This window comes from Hordeum vulgare, chromosome 6H (assembly GCF_904849725.1).
Source record: "Hordeum vulgare subsp. vulgare chromosome 6H, MorexV3_pseudomolecules_assembly, whole genome shotgun sequence".
In the NCBI taxonomy this organism is placed as follows: Eukaryota; Viridiplantae; Streptophyta; class Magnoliopsida; order Poales; family Poaceae; genus Hordeum; species Hordeum vulgare.
In genome coordinates this window covers 75,732,564-75,741,447 of record NC_058523.1, presented here as the reverse complement: position 1 = coordinate 75,741,447, position 8,884 = coordinate 75,732,564, and positions in this window count along the sequence as shown.

Here is an 8,884-nt window from a genome sequence, read left to right as displayed (position 1 = left end):
AAGGTGGCAACCGCAACTAGCAGTAGCGCTGGATATCAGTGAGCGCTACTGCTATTTTATTAGTAGTAGCGCTGCGTCAGAGAGAGCGCTACTACTAAGTGCGGTCAAATAGCAGCAGCGGTGCTGCAAAACAAAGCGCTACCGCTAAACACTTACCAGTAGCGCTGGATTTTGGGCAACGCTGCTACTACAGCTACCGTCGGTGGCATAGTCTGGTCCCACATAGTAGTCGCGGGTTTTTACAAAGAAGCGCTACTGCTAATGTGTTAGAAGTAGCGGTTATCTGGAGACGCGCTGGTGCTAATTAGCAGCAGCATTTTTTGTTTTCCAACGCTACTACTGAGATCCTGCCTACAAGGTCTTGGCTAGTAGTGTATGTTTTTCCGGAATGTTGATTCATTTCCATTCCGGCAAATTTCAGGCGCTCCAAATGTCCACTTTTTAGAAAAGGCCATGCCGAACATTTCCGTCAATTTCGGCATGACTTGTGCTACAAACTAGCATATTGAGTGCCCGGTAATTGCTAGAAAGGGGAATGAATCAACATTCCGACCAAAATGGTCCCCCTTTTATTATTCAAGCTTCTATTTATGCATAGATGTTCAATTCTTTAGATATAGTGTCACAATTGTTTTTTACGCATTTACAAACATGGACCACGGATAATAAGTTAAATTACCACATTAAAACAGGAAATGTATGATGATGATTATTGGGAGTGTGAATATTGCGGCGACTATCGGGGTTTGTGCGACGGACCTCACTTGTGAGACGACAGGTTCTTCAGCACTAAGCTTGATGAGACCTTCGAAGTTTCTATGGTGCGCAATGATGACAAGTGTTTTTTCGTAATTAAGAATGCATGACTTATGTTCCTCCCTTGCCATGCAATAAGGTGTGTGTTAAACATGCTTGGTTTCGACGACCACAGGAGTATGAAGACGAGAAGAGCTAACCTGAGGACTATACATGGTCACACATTTGTGGTCAAAGTAATGAATGCAGTTTATAACACAAAAATAGGGTGTCCAAATTGGGAAGAACTTGCAAGGCATATGGATTTCAGGAGGGTATGGAAATAACATTCGATCTTCGTCCTCAAGATAATATGTTAGGTAACATCGACATTTGGGTGGATGTCAATATGCTTCCTGTTTTACCTCCATGTAAGTTTGTCAACCATATTTGTCAGGTAATTTGCATTCTATATTTAAAAATAGTTGGTTTTCATCCATATACTAATTTTGGTAAATTATAATTTACAGCTTATTTCGTTTCTTTGAGTGAATTACGGAAATTAATTGACACGACACACTACACGTATGGATCAAACCTAACTTGGAAGGAGAAGGATGTTCTTCTCTACTTTCTTGTTGGTGTCTTGGTTGGTAGGGAGAACTTCCCGTATAATTTGGGAACTAGCCCAAATTATACATTTTACATGCCACTAGTGCATAGGTTGAGGGGGGATGACATTCGCCGAAATATCTTGGTAAGAGTTTGCTAATTAAGCACACTCTACTATTGCATAAATGGTGTTGATTACATTGCTAACTAGGTTATTATTATGTTCTTCAACAACAACTGCCAAATGATGTAGTTCATGTGTTGATGCACCCACAAGGTAATCTGAAAATTAAAAGCCCGTCGAGGGCTGAGTTCGATGCTCCATACTCGACTGACCGCAAATCAAAAAGGATCCAAATCAAGCATGAAGTGACCTAAAGAAGGATCGCAAGCCACAAGTTGGAGACTGTTGGATATATGTGCTTCATCACGGAGACATAGGTGTTATTCTGTTTAATGACATTATACCTAGGAGCGAGGACTAGATCTTATGGGATACAAGTTTTTCTGGTTTATATTAACTTGGCATGATCGGTTTGGATGCGCATATGATGACTATTATGATGTTTTACTATTTTATGAGATTTTAACTTGGTATATGATTAAGATGATGAGGATTTGTTAGATGGGTACGTAAGATGGTGATGAGTTATATGACATGATATTTGTGCCATGACTTTTGTGCCATCACTTGTGTGTATCACTATTTTCGAGATTTGATGATATTTGTGTTGGATAATGATATATGGGTTGGATAATGATGATGATGGTGTCTGAAATGACGAGACTACTTTATGTGTATGATATGATGAGAATAATTCATGTTTATTTTGATACGATGAAACTATTGTTTAGAGAATGCACAAATACGTAGAATGGGCATAAATACGATGGGAATTAAATATTGAAAGCAGGAATATTAGTAGTAGCGCTGGAATATTAGCAATAGCGATGGCTTAGCTGTAGCGCTTAATTTATTCCAGTACTACTGCTAACGTATGTACGAGCAGCGCTTTCATTCCAGCACTACTGCTAACAGGTTAGCTGTAACGTGTTAGCTGTAGCGCTGCCCCAGCGCTATTGGGAAGGGAAAAACCAGCGCTATTAGTAGACTTTCTCCAAGTAGTGAAGAGGTAAAAGCGTACGTCCTGCTTGTATTTTATTGATTGTGAATGAGGTACGAAGTACATGTCATCTACCTCAAGATCGTATAAATGAGTCCAAAAGTCTCTCACTTCTAGGGAAATCCCTAGTACGAGCGCAGGGTATTGCCTAGTAGTAGAACAGGGCCCACGCTATTGCTAGGGAGCTACAACTAACTTTTAGGAGTAGCATGGTGTGCAAACCGGCGTTACTACTACTTCTAGTAGGAGTAGAATGGGCCAAGGTGTGCTACTCGTAGCTACCTGTACCGTGGGTACAAAACAAGCACTACTACTACCATTGTGTAGCTATAGCACCGGCCCCATGCTAATGCTACACTCTCACCCCGCGGTGCTACCACTTTTTTCATTATTTTTTGGGATAAACATACACTCATTAAAAGAAATATCGCAACTTGCGTCCGTCAATATTGGTGACTTAATGGTCGTCGTTTTCCACTTGTGATCTTTTTGTGACGAAAAAAAGTTGGTCAAAAGTTGCCCGTCTTTAATGAAACTATGACATAGGTAAGAAAAAGTTGCCCGTCTTCACTATGACATGGTCGTAGACGGTTACGACCAAAACACAAGGTCATAGAACATACGACCAATTGTTTTGGTCACTAGCCCCCTTGCCACACCATGTTGGATCCAACATGGCAAAATTGTGACCAATTGACTTGGTCATTGATAAGAATCAACCCGATCCAATTTGGTGTATATATGGGACAATCCCATTAATTCGCTGTTTTTAATTATCATTTTTGTTTTCATTCTCGTCGGCTACATGGGTCCAGCCTAATATTCCAGCCTTTTTGTTTTTGGGTTGTGGCCTTTCTAGCTCAATGTTTCAGTTTTTTCAAGAAGATGGGTCCAATACTCAAATAGGCCCCGATTGTTAGGTTATAGTATGTGGGTCCATGTTTTCAATTCACCAGTAAATAAATAACCAATTTTCAAGTAAGAACGTACAGAAAGCACACATAATACTTCAACTAACAGCCAAAATAATTATGTTACATCATATAACTTAGATACAATGGTCATCATACCCACAAGCTCTACAAGTGTAATCACATCCACAAACTCTATAAGTATCTACAACTGTAATCACACCCACAAGCTCTACAAGTGCCCTTTGACACCTTCAAGTGGCCCTTCATGATGGCAGGAAGATGATTTCTATCAGCCCCAATTTGAGGAATATACCAGGCATCAGGGTCTTGTTTGTAGTGCCGACCAAGATCTCACCCTTCCACTACTAGGGAAAAGCCTAGCAGTAGAGCGGGTATTATGTATAGCAGTAGCACGGGAACCCGCACTACTTATACGGTGCTACAGCTAACCTGTAGTAGTAGCGCCTGTTGGCCCGCGCTACTGCTATACATGCCTAGCAGTAGCGAGCTCCAGAACAGCGCGCTGCTACTAATATCTGTAGCGCCTTGTAGTACACCGTGCTACTAGTAATGGCACGCTACTGCTAAGTTTACTCCACGTGCTACTGCTAACTTTATTAGTTTCTGATTGTTTTTCTGCATATTTTTTTATATATGAACAGGCTTTATACAAGAATCTTTAGCACATACAAATGTCATCATCATACACAGAAAATGGCTGCGAGACCACGAATGTAATCATATCATAAACATACAAATAGTCTCATCAAATCATGTCATCATCATAATCATCATCCAAAACAAAGTGGTCTCTCGTCATCATCTTGAAAATAGCGATACAAGTCTCGAATACTTGCAACTACATCGTCATCCATCTAAACAATGATATATGCGAGAAGAGCTATCACTATGAGTGAGAGCGAAACTATGTAGTACCTGAGGTGGCGATTATGAGCCCTCTCTCGCGCTAGCGTGAGCCTCACGTAACTAGCTTCTGCTTCTTGTCTACTTTTGAAGCCTTTATGGCTGGCGCCCGAGACCCCCTCCACTTGCACCTGACACTCGGACCACTCGTCGTATACTCCCGGAACCTTTCCTTTGTAAATGACATAGCACCGGTACTTCGCCATCAAGAATCTAGGTACCTGTTAGAGATGCATCTTCATCAAGAGAATGTAAAATCATATGCAACAAAATATACTTGAGCAACACAAAAACGAAAGTGTTAGCAACTAGATGCAACATATAGTAAACATAAATAATCAATGCAGTTTCATCGTACGCAAGCTAATTAACTATAGGCACGCAGGTCATCATACCCAAACTAACAAAGTAGCATTGCGCAAGTTTGGTAGGGACTGTGGACATCACAAAGTTTCATCTCTATAGAAAGTATATACAAGTTCAACCGACACATATCATCATCATCGGCATTGTAAATCACTAGAACTTCCATCCTTCCAGATCATCGAGGATGGACCCTAGCTTCTTAAATAGCGTGAGGTCCTGACGTTGCATGCCTATGTAAGTTCGGACGTCAGCTCGTGATATAGGGCCGTGGTGGAACATCCCCTTCACTTTGACGACTTATTTCATGATGATCGTTGCAATTCCCCTTTGGATGTGAAAGAAGTCATATTTAAGTTTATAATCCGCTTCTCCTTGAGATTCTACCCACTTGCGGATATGATCATCGTTTCTGGTTGTCATGCGAAGCTTTTGGTGATCCGTTCTGAACTCCATTATGAGATGGAGGAAGTAGAATCCATCGTTCGTACTTGATTTCGGGACATGGATTGAACAGAAGTTCATTTTATGCGAGAAACACGTCTTGTGGTTCCTTTGTTTCCTTATCTGTATGTGGCCACCCGTGAAGACGAAGCCTTGGAGAGCAGCATCTAGAGTATTCATTACGTGGGTGTAGTCCTTCTTCTCGTTGTTTCTCGTAGGGTCTAAATACATGGCATGGGAGGCTCGCGGGTAAAGAACGATAAGGATGGCGCGACCATTGCTGCAGGGAAAAACACCTCAAATTATTATCCATATGAGCGAGAAGGAATGATTGAAATGTATGAAAGGGTTGTCCGTTACTCACTTACATTGGATGATAAGGTAGGAGGACAATTTCCTGGTCCTTGTTCTGTACCATGAAGTTTTCGAGGTACTCCCTAGGAGTTTTACGCTCAAAGTAGCCGAAACTCAAGAAGGACTCGTGCATGTAGTATGGACCTGCCACACAGATTAGCGAGACTTCTTCTGTCTTCATGACGGAGCTCATATGTAGTGCAAAAAGGCAGGCAATTGTACAATCGAGCCGCCTTGTCAGAAACATCTCAAAGATATGATCAAACCGTAGGAAGACCACCTCCGTGAGCCATGTGTCGACGTAGCACTTCCCCTCGCGCACACGAGTCGCGTATGTCGGATATCCTGGATCCTTCAAGGCTAGTAGGCTTTTGTCAGTCGACAACACATGGCCGTGTAGTCCCTTGAGTGTTGGAAATATGCCCTAGAGGCAATAATAAATTAGTTATTATTATATTTCTTTGTTCAGGATAATCGTTTATTATCCATGCTATAATTGTATTGATTGGAAACACAATACTTGTGTGGATACATAGACAAAACACTGTCCCTAGTAAGACTCTACTTGACTAGCTCGTTGATCAAAGATGGTCAAGGTTTCCTGACCATAGGCAAGTGTTGTCACTTGATAACGGGATCACATCATTAGGAGAATCATGTGATGGACTATACCCAAACGAATGAAGGTAGCATGTTGATCGTGTCATTTTTTGCTACTGTTTTTCTACGTGTCAAGTATTTATTCCTATGCCCATGAAATCATATAACTCACTAGCACCGGAGGAATGCCTTGTGTGTATCAAACGTCACAACGTAACTGGGTGACTATAAAGATGCTCTACAGTTATCTCCGAAGGTGTCCGTTGAGTTAGTATAGATCAAGACTGGGAATTTGTCACTCCATGTGACGGAGAGGTATCTCGGGGCCCATTCGGTAATACGACATCACACACAAGCCTTGCAAGCAATGTAACTTAGTGTATGTCACGGGATCTTGTATTACGGAACGAGTAAAGAGACTTGCCGGTAAACGATATTGAAATAGGTATGCGGATACTGACGATCGAATCTCGGGCAAGTAACAAACAGAAGGGCAAAGGGAATGACATATGGGATTATATGAATCCTTGGCACCGAGGTTCAACCGATAAAGATCTTCAGAATGTGTAGGATCCAATATGGGCATCCAGGTCCCGCTATTAGATATTGACCGAGGAGTGTCTCGGGTCATGTCTACATAGTTCTCGAACCCGCAGGGTCTGCACTCTTAAGGTTCGACGATGTTTTATGCGTATTTGAGTTATATGGTTGGTTACCGAATGTTGTTCAGAGTCCCGGATGGGATCATGGACGTCACGAGGGTTTCCGGAATGGTCCGGAAATGAAGATTGATATATAGGTTTGTCTCATTTGGTTACCGGAAGGTTTTTGGGCATTACTGACATCATACCGGGAATGACGAATGGGTTCCAGAGTTCTACCAGTACGGGCCCACCCACCCGGGAAGAAGTCCAAAGGCTTTGTGGGGCACACTAGCCCTTAGTGGGCTGGTGGTCAAGCCCAAGAGGGCCCTTGCGCAGGAGATAAGGAAATCAAAAGAAAAGGAAAAAAGGAGGTCGGAAGGAAGGGAAGGACTCCACCTTCCAATCCTAGTTGGACTAGGATTGGAGGTGGACTCCTCCACCTTGATTCGGCCGACCCCTTGGGGATCCCTTGAGCCTCAAGGCAAGAACCTCCCCCTCCCTCCTATATATACTGAGGTATTAGGGCTGATTTGAGACAACTTTGCCACGGCAGCCCAACCACATATCTCCACGGTTTTTCCTCTAGATCGTATTTCTGCGGAGCTCGGGCGGAGCCCTGCTGGAAGATATCATCACCAACCTCCAGAGCACTGTCACGCTGCCGGAGAACTCATCTACCTCTCCGTCTATCTTGCTTGATCAAGAAGTCCGAGATCATCATCGTGCTGTACGTGTGCTGAATGCGGAGGTGCCGTCCGTTCGGCACTAGATCGGGAAGGATCATGATGAGATTGCGGGACGGATCGTGATGAAGTTCGCGGGACGGATCGTGATGAAATCGTGGGATGGAGTGTACGACTACGGTGATTTTAATCACGCAAGCTGTTCCACTACACCGTCCGCGTTTCTTAACGCTTACTATTGTGCGATCTACAAGGGTACATAGATCGAAAATCTACTCTCGTAGATGAACATAACCATGATAGGTATTGCGTGTGCGTAGGAAATTTTTTGTTTCCCATGCCATGTTCCCCAACCTTGGGATCCCCGTTTATTGCCTCCAGCGGTTTCGGCGGTATCATCGGCTCGCCCGTGACATGGATCATGGCCACCGCCTCGGTGCTATGTGCTCTGTCTTGTTTGTAGGTAGCTGAGCCTATCTTCCCCGATCTCTTCCTCTCTTTTTTCTTGGGTTGACCTTCCAGACCCTTCCTTAACCCCTGCCCTAGTATTGTCGGGGTAAGCACTACTGTACGACCCTCGGCTAGTTAAGTTTGTGTTTAGGCGGCATCTTTAGGTGTGTCGTGTGAAAATTGCATGAAGAGAGACTTCTTGCAATCCCTGCTAGGACGTTCTTGCCCGGGCAGATCATCCATATCCTCATTAGCATGCTGATAGCCTGAGTCGTCATATGGTTGACTCATCATATCTAAGTCATCATCACCGGCGCTTATATTGAGGAACTGAAGAGGGTCCTCCTCCATCTCATCATCCATTCTTTGTTCTACGGAAGCGATTACATCAGCCACTATTGGACCCCCTTCATCACGTCGTCCGCTGCTCTCACCCCACACTACAGGCGATGGTAATTGCGTAGGTGGGGTGGTGGTGTCCATACCTGCTTGTTGATGTGTGGTTATTGGTGTGCTCTCGACCGACTCCAAATGAAGAAGATTCTTCGGCCATAGCAGCACCCAACCCTTGCAGCTTGCAATCCGCGACGGGGTCTTGTCCTCTCCCCCTAGCCGTACTAGAGAAGGCAAATCCTCGTGCCCCGATTTCACACCCGACAAGGTAACCCTGAAGTGCCCACCGGGCATCGACTGGCCATGGAACGTGAGCTCCAAGGGCTTCGTTATCACCCCCTTTCCCACGTCCACCTTCTGGCCTTTGATCAAGTAGACTACGGTGCATGGGGTTTCGTCGGCCTGCAAACACATGTCTCCAGCATAAGACATTCGGAAGGCAACGAAAATGGAATATTCTAGAAATATGTTGGTGCGACATGTAATTACCGTGAGGTCGTCGAGCTGAGCCAAAGACGAAGGCCCGCCTAGCGCGCCAAAGACTGAGGATGGGTAGCAATGAGCGGGTGCGGGTGTGGGAGCAGGCCCAGTTGCATGAGCAGGTGATGGTGCGGTAGTGTTGTTCACCGAGTTACTCCCGATAA